Raw genomic sequence first — 7,146 nt, forward strand, 5'->3', positions numbered from 1 at the left:
AAAATCACAGCAAAGAAAGCAGACCAACCAAATGCTAACTAAAGGCAAAAAATAAAATCAACTACTCACAAAAGCAGTCAAAGGAAACACAAAAGAGTAAAGAATAAAACACCACACATATAAAGAATGGAGGAGGAGGAATAAGAAGGGAGAGAAATAAAGAATCATCAGACTGTGTTTATAATAGCTTAATAAGCGAGTTAAGTTAGACAGTTAGATAGTAAAGAAGCTACCCTTGAACCTTTGGTAACCACGAAAATCTAAAGCCTGCAATGGCAATAAGTACATATCTTTCAATAGTCACCCTAAATGTTAATGGACTGAATGCACCAATCAAAAGACACAGAGTAATAGAATGGATAAAAAAGCAAGACCCGTCTATATGCTGGTTACAAGAGACCCACCTCAAACCCAAAGACATACACAGACTAAAAGTCAAGGGATGGAAAAAGATATTTCATGCAAACAATAGGGAGAAAAAAGCAGGTGTTGCAGTACTTGTATCAGACAAAATAGACTTCAAAGCAAAGTAATGAGATAAAGAAGGACATTACATAATGATAAAGTGCTCAGTCCAATAAGAGGATATAACCATTATAAATATATATGCATCCAATACAGGAGCACCAACATATGTGAACAAATACTAACAGAATTAAAAGAGGAAACAATGCAATGCATTCATTTGAGGAGATTTCAACACACCACTCACTCCAAAAGACAGATCCACCAGACAGAAAATAAGTAAGGACACAGAGGCACTGAACAACACACTAGAACAGATGGACCTAGTAGACATCTATAGGACTCTACACCCAAAGGCAGCAGGATACACATTCTTCTCAAGTGCACATGGAACATTTTCCAGAATAGACCACATATGAGGCCACAAAAAGAGCCTCAGTAAATTTTAAAAGATTGAAATTTTACCAACCAACTTCTCATACCACAAAGGTATAAAACTAGAAATAAATTGTACAAAAAACCCAAAAAGGCTCATAAATACATGGAGGCTTAACAACATGCTCCTAAATAATAAATAGATCAATGACCAAATTAAAATAGAGATCAAGCAATATATGGAGACAAATGACAACAACAGCACAAAGCCCCAACTTCTGTGGGATGCAGCGAAGGCAGTTCTAAGAAGAAGGTATATAGCAATCCAGGTCTATTTAAAGAAGGAAGAACAATCCCAAATGAATAGTCTAAAGTCACAATTATTGAACTGGAAAAAGAAGAATAAATGAGGTCCAAAGTCAGCAGAAGGAGGGACATAATACAGATTAGAGAAGAAATAAATAAAATTGAGAAGAATAAAACAATAGAAAATATCAATGAAACCAAGAGCCAGTTCTTTGAGAAAATAAACAAAATAGATAAACTCCTACCCAGACTTACTAAGAGAAAAAGAGAATCTACACACATCAACAGAATCAGAAACGAGAACAGAAAAATCACAATGGACCCCACAGAAATACAAAGAATCATTAGAGAATACTATGAGAATCTGTATGCAAACAAAATGGAAAACCTAGAAGAAATAGACAACTTCCTAGAAAAATACAACCTTCCAAGACTGACCAAGGAAGAAACAGAAAATCTAAACAGACCAATTACCAGCAACAAAATTGAATCGGTAATCAAAAAACTACCCAAGAGCAAACTACAGAATTTTATCAGACATACAGAGAACACATAATACCCATTCTCCTTAAAGTTTTCCAAAAAATAGAAGAGGAGGGAATACTTCCAAACTCATCCTATGAAGCCAGCAACACTCTAATACCAAAACCAGGCAAAGACACCACAAAAAAAGAAAATTACAGACCAATATCCCTGATGAACATAGATGCAAAAATACTCAACAAAATATTAACAAACCGAATTCAAAAATACATCAAGAGGATCATATACCATGACCAAGTGTGATTCATCCCAGGGATGTAAGGATGGTACAACATTCGAAAGTCCATCAACATCATCCATCACATCAACAAAAATAAGGACAAAAACCACATGATCTTCTCCATAGACGCTGAAAAGCATTCAAGAAAATTCAACATCCATTCATGATAAAAACTCTCAACAAAATGGGTATAGAGGGCAAGTACCTCAACACAATAAAGGCCGTATATGACAAACCCACAGCCAACATCATACTGAACAGCGAGAAGCTGAAAGCTTTTCCCCTAAGATTGGGAACAAGACAGGGAAGCCCACTCTCCCCACTGTTATTCAACATAGTACTGGAGGTCCTAGCCACGGTAATCAGACAAAACAAAGAAACACAAGGCATCCAGATTGGTAAAGAAGAAGTAAAACTGTCACTATTTGCAGATCACATGAAATTGCACATGAAAAAACCCTAAAGACTCCACTCCAAAACTACTACAACTAATATCTGAATTCAGCAAAGTTGCAGGATACAAAATTAATACACACAAATCTGTTGCTTTCCTATACAGTAATGATGAACTTGCAGAAAGAGAAATCAGGAAAACAATTCCATTCACAATAGCATCAAAAAGAATAAAATACCTAGGAATAAACTTAACCAAGGAAGTGAAAGACCTATACCCTGAAAACTATAAGACACTCTTAAGAGAAATTAAAGAGGACGCTAACAAATAGAAACTCATCCCATGCTCTTGGCTAGGATGAATTAATATTGTCAAAATGGCCATCCTGCCTAAAGAAATCTACAGATTCAATGCAATCCCTATCAAAATACCAACAGCATTCTTCAATGAACTGGAACAAATTGTTCTAAAATTCATATGGAACCACAAAAGACCCTGAATAGCCAAAGCAATCCTGTGAAGGAAGAATAAAGTGGGGGTGATCTCTCTTCCCAACTTCAAGCTCTACTACAAAGCCACAGTAATCAAGACAATTTGGTATTGGCACAAGAACAGACCTACAGACCATTGGAACAGGATAGCAAGTCCAGATATTAACCCAAACATATATGGTCAATGAATATATGATAAAGGAGTCATGGACATACAATGGGGAAATGACAACCTCTTCAAGAGCTGGTGTTGGCAAAACTGGACAGCTACATGTAAGAGAATGAAACTGGATCATTGTCTAACCCCATACACAAAAGTAAATTCGAAATGGATCAAAGACCTGAATGTAAGTCATGAAACCATAAAACTCTTAGAAAAAAACATAGGCAAAAATCTCTTGGACATAAACATGAGAGACTTCTTCATGAACATATCTCCCCGGGCAAAGGGAAACATAAGCAAAAATGAACAGGTGGAACTATATCAAGCTGAAAAGTTTCTGTACAGCAAAGGACACCACCAATAGATCAAAAAGGCATCCTACAGTGTGGCAGAACATATTCATAAATGACAGATCCGACAAAGGGTTGACATCCAAAATATATAAAGAGTTCACACACCTCAACAAACAAAAAGCAAATAATCCAATTAAAAAATGGGTAAAGGAGCTGAACAGAGAGTTCTCTAAAGAAGAAATTCAGATGGCCAACAGACACATGAAAAGATGCTCCACATCGCTAGTCATCAGAGAAATGCAAATTAAAACCACAATGAGATATCACCTCACACCAGTAAGGATTGTCACCATTCAAAAGACAAACAACAACAAATTTTGGCAAGGTTGTGGAGAAAGGGGAACCCTCCTTCACTGCTGGTGGGAATGTAAACTACTTAAACCATTGTGGAAAGCAGTATGGAGGTTCCTCAAAAAGCTCAAAATAGAAATACCATTTGACCCAGGAATTCTACTTCTAGGAATTTACCCTAAGAATGCAACAGTCCAGTTTGAAAAAGACATATGCACCCCTATGTTTATTGCAGCACTATTTACAATAGTCAAGAAATGGAAGCAACCTAAGTGTCCATCAGTAGATGAATGGCTAAAGAAGATGTGGTACATATACACAATGGAATATGATTCAGCCGTAAGAAGAAAACAAATCCTACCATTTGCAACAACATGGATGGAGCTAGAGGGTATTATGCTCAGTGAAGTAAGTAAGGTGGAGAAGAAAAGTACCAAATGATTTCACTCATATGTGGAGTATAAAAACAAAGAAAAAACTGAAGGAACAAAATAGCATCAGACTCACAGAACCCAAGAATGGACTAACAGTTACCAAAGGGAAAGGGACTGGGGAGGATGGATGGGAAGGGAGGAATAAGGGGGGGAGAAAAAGAAAGGGGGCATTATGATTAGCATGTATAATGTGTGTGGGGTCATGGGAGGACTGTGCAACCCAGAGAAGACAAGTAGTGATTCTACAGCATCTTACTATGCTGACGGACAGTGACTGTAATGGTGTTTGGGCGGGGCGGACTTGGTGATGGGGGGAGTCTAGTAAACATAATGTTCCTCATGTAATTGTAGATTAATGATACCAAAAAAAAAAATCTGTATAGGGCTCCATTGGGCCTTGAATAGTTTTGTAAAAGAAGGAACTATTTTTCCAGATAATTCAATTTTCATCCATGCTCTCAACACAATAGATTTTACTTGAGTCAAAGCTAGATTTGAGAGACCAGCCTGAGCCTTTAAAGTGGCATGGGGTCCGGTCCCAGTTAGGTTCTGACTCAACTGGACCAGGGGGTTGACGGGTGGCATTTCGTCGAGCCTGTAAAGTAGCTTCCTCATACCACCAGCTTTTCAATTGCAGCCATTGAGATCCTTCCAAGACTGTCTTGCAAATATTCTTCCAATCTACCGGTAACAAATTTTCAGCCGAAATGGCATTAAGCAGACCCAGCACAAAAGGAGACTGTGGGGCATAATTCTGAACAGCTTGTTTCAATTCCTTCAGTACTTTATAAGCAACAGGTAAATACGTCACCTCAATTCCTCCTTGAGGATATTGAGGGTTGGGAGGGATGGGTTGTCTAGCAATAGGGAAAAGTGAAAAATTAGTCCGCGGAGGGTATGAAGTTGGAGATGAAAGGAAATCGGGGGATGGTGGAAAGTCATCATTATAATTAATATCGTGTGAAGAGTCCTTAGGGAAAGTAAAGAGCGTCCAGCCACCTGCGGAACCGGGGGCGGAGGCGGCACGAAAGTAGGTGTTCGGGAGGCAGAGAAGGCGCGGAAATAGGAAATAGGAAAGGCAGGCAAAGAAGGAGCAGAAGGGGAAGGTTCGGGAGGATTTGTGGCTAAGGTTAATTTCTGTAGAAATTCTGTTAATAAACCAGTAAGTTTTTGTATGTCTGAGTGAGAATCGGAAGAGACCTTAGAACCCTCATCTCCACTCTCCTGCTGACCACCACCCTCGTCTGGAGGAGGTGGCAAGCTTAAAGCGTCGGCAACATCTTCATATAAAGGGTCGCGTGTAGCGAGATCAGCTGATCCAGCGTCTCTCTCCGAATTTGTTTCCAATAATTGTAATGCTTAAGAAATGAAACTACAAAGGGACCATAAGGAGACGGGCATTGTGTCCCCTTGTTGATGAGCCTGGAGAAGAGTTTGAACAACTTTTCGCCAGGCTTCATTATTTAGTTGCACCTCAGACTGAAAACGAAAACAAAAGCAATGTTTCTGTACTTTACTAAATAATTCTTTTAACAACTTGTCTTTAGCAGGAATACCAATAGAATGCAAAAGTCCCTGTATAAGTCGCTGGTATTCCTTTTCTAAAGACGGGGAATTCCCCATGCATGCCAGAAGCTCAGCTATCGCGGTTTCAGCTTACCCGAAGTTGTTCCCTCTTCTGGTTCCCAGCCACCGGTCGTGCCCCACGTTGGGCGCCAAATGTTGCGACCTGCTGAGGTGTCCTGGGAATTTACAAAAAACACAAACAAAGATAGACAATGGCTGCAGCCCAGATGTGGCGCAGCTCCTTTATTTTTATACTGCCTTTCTCGGACCTCAGCCAGATGTCGTATTTATCTTTTCTTTTTCCGGGGAACAGACCAAAACATTTTGTTGATTTCTTAAAATCTGCCCAGTAAGCAGGGGCGGTGTGTGCACACGTCCCCAAGGCCTTTCTGTTTGCAGTGTAAAGCATCTTGGCTCGTTAGCGAGAACAAGATACGCTTTTGTGGGCAGATAGCTTCCAAGGACTTGCACCAGTTGTTTTCAAGCTGGCGTCACAGGTGCTTTCCCATTCTGCGTGTAGACATGGGGAAAACAAAGGCCGACCCCTTCACACCAGCGTAATTAAAAGCAGACTACAAATAAAGGATAACTGAGACAGCGCTCTTTTAAAAATTTGGTTTCATTGCCGGCATTAGTCCTTTCTGTAGTGTTGGACATTATACATGCTAAATCAAAAGTGTAGTCTCTGCCTTGTAATTTACAGATTAGCAACAGCCGAGTAAACAACGCAGTGCGTGCGGTCAGCGCGGTGTTAGAGGAAGCAGAAGGTGCTGCAGGACCTCAGAAGAAGGTCCTGGGAGGTCGTTAGGTTGGCAAGAACGGCTTCTTGAAGGGTCAGTGGGAGCAAGTGAGGTGGCGGAAAGCGTATCTCACGAAGGGAACAAAAATGTGCAAGTCTCTGAGGCTGAGCACCTGAACAAGACCCCCAGGTAGTAGGGCTAGAGGTCCTAGAGAAGAGGCTGGCAAAGTCGACTTCTGGAGCTACCAGAAGCAGTCTGAGGAGCTGGACTTCATGCTGAAGTCTACGGGAAGCAAGAAAGTTCTAACAGGACAGTTAGAGAATAAGGCAAGTAATAGGTGGACTACAGGGTAAAGAGCCTGCATGGGGTTCATTTTACACCAGCGCCAGTACCTATCTGCCTAACTTTGGGAAAACCACTTAAACTTCCTCTGCTGCGCTTAGAGTTTGTCATATAGGACTAACTAGTAATGTAAATTATATATTACTCTTAAGGAAGCAATAATAGAAGACATCCATGGAGCACTTACTGTATGCCGGCATTGTGGTTTTACCTTACTTGTCTCAAGAAGCCTGTGATGTAGGTGCCGGTATTGTCACACTGTTAATACAGATGAAGAAAAAGATGCTTAGGAGAGTTGAAGTAATTTAGCCAAGGTCGCAGAGTAAGTATGGAGCTGAATTAGATTCGAGTTTTAGAAAAATCAGTTTAAGTGTGAACAACATATTGGTGGAGACTACGAAAGAGGCAATTCATAGAGAATGTGACAGTAATCTGAAGGAGAAAAGAAACCAGTCTAAAGTGT

General features: G+C 40.1%; 1 protein-coding gene across 1 annotated transcript in view; it reads right to left on the reverse strand.

Moving 5' to 3' along the window:
* ZNF207 (zinc finger protein 207) overlaps positions 1–5,812 on the reverse strand; it is a 65,231-nt gene extending 59,419 nt beyond the window's left edge. Inside the window, exon 1 of the mRNA XM_057501180.1 lies at positions 5,696–5,812. The gene's annotated coding sequence lies outside the window, so the exon portion shown is untranslated. The remainder of the gene's footprint in view (positions 1–5,695) is intronic.
* Positions 5,813–7,146: the final 1,334 nt, after the last annotated feature.

This window comes from Manis pentadactyla, chromosome 4 (assembly GCF_030020395.1).
Source record: "Manis pentadactyla isolate mManPen7 chromosome 4, mManPen7.hap1, whole genome shotgun sequence".
Taxonomy (NCBI): Eukaryota; Metazoa; Chordata; class Mammalia; order Pholidota; family Manidae; genus Manis; species Manis pentadactyla.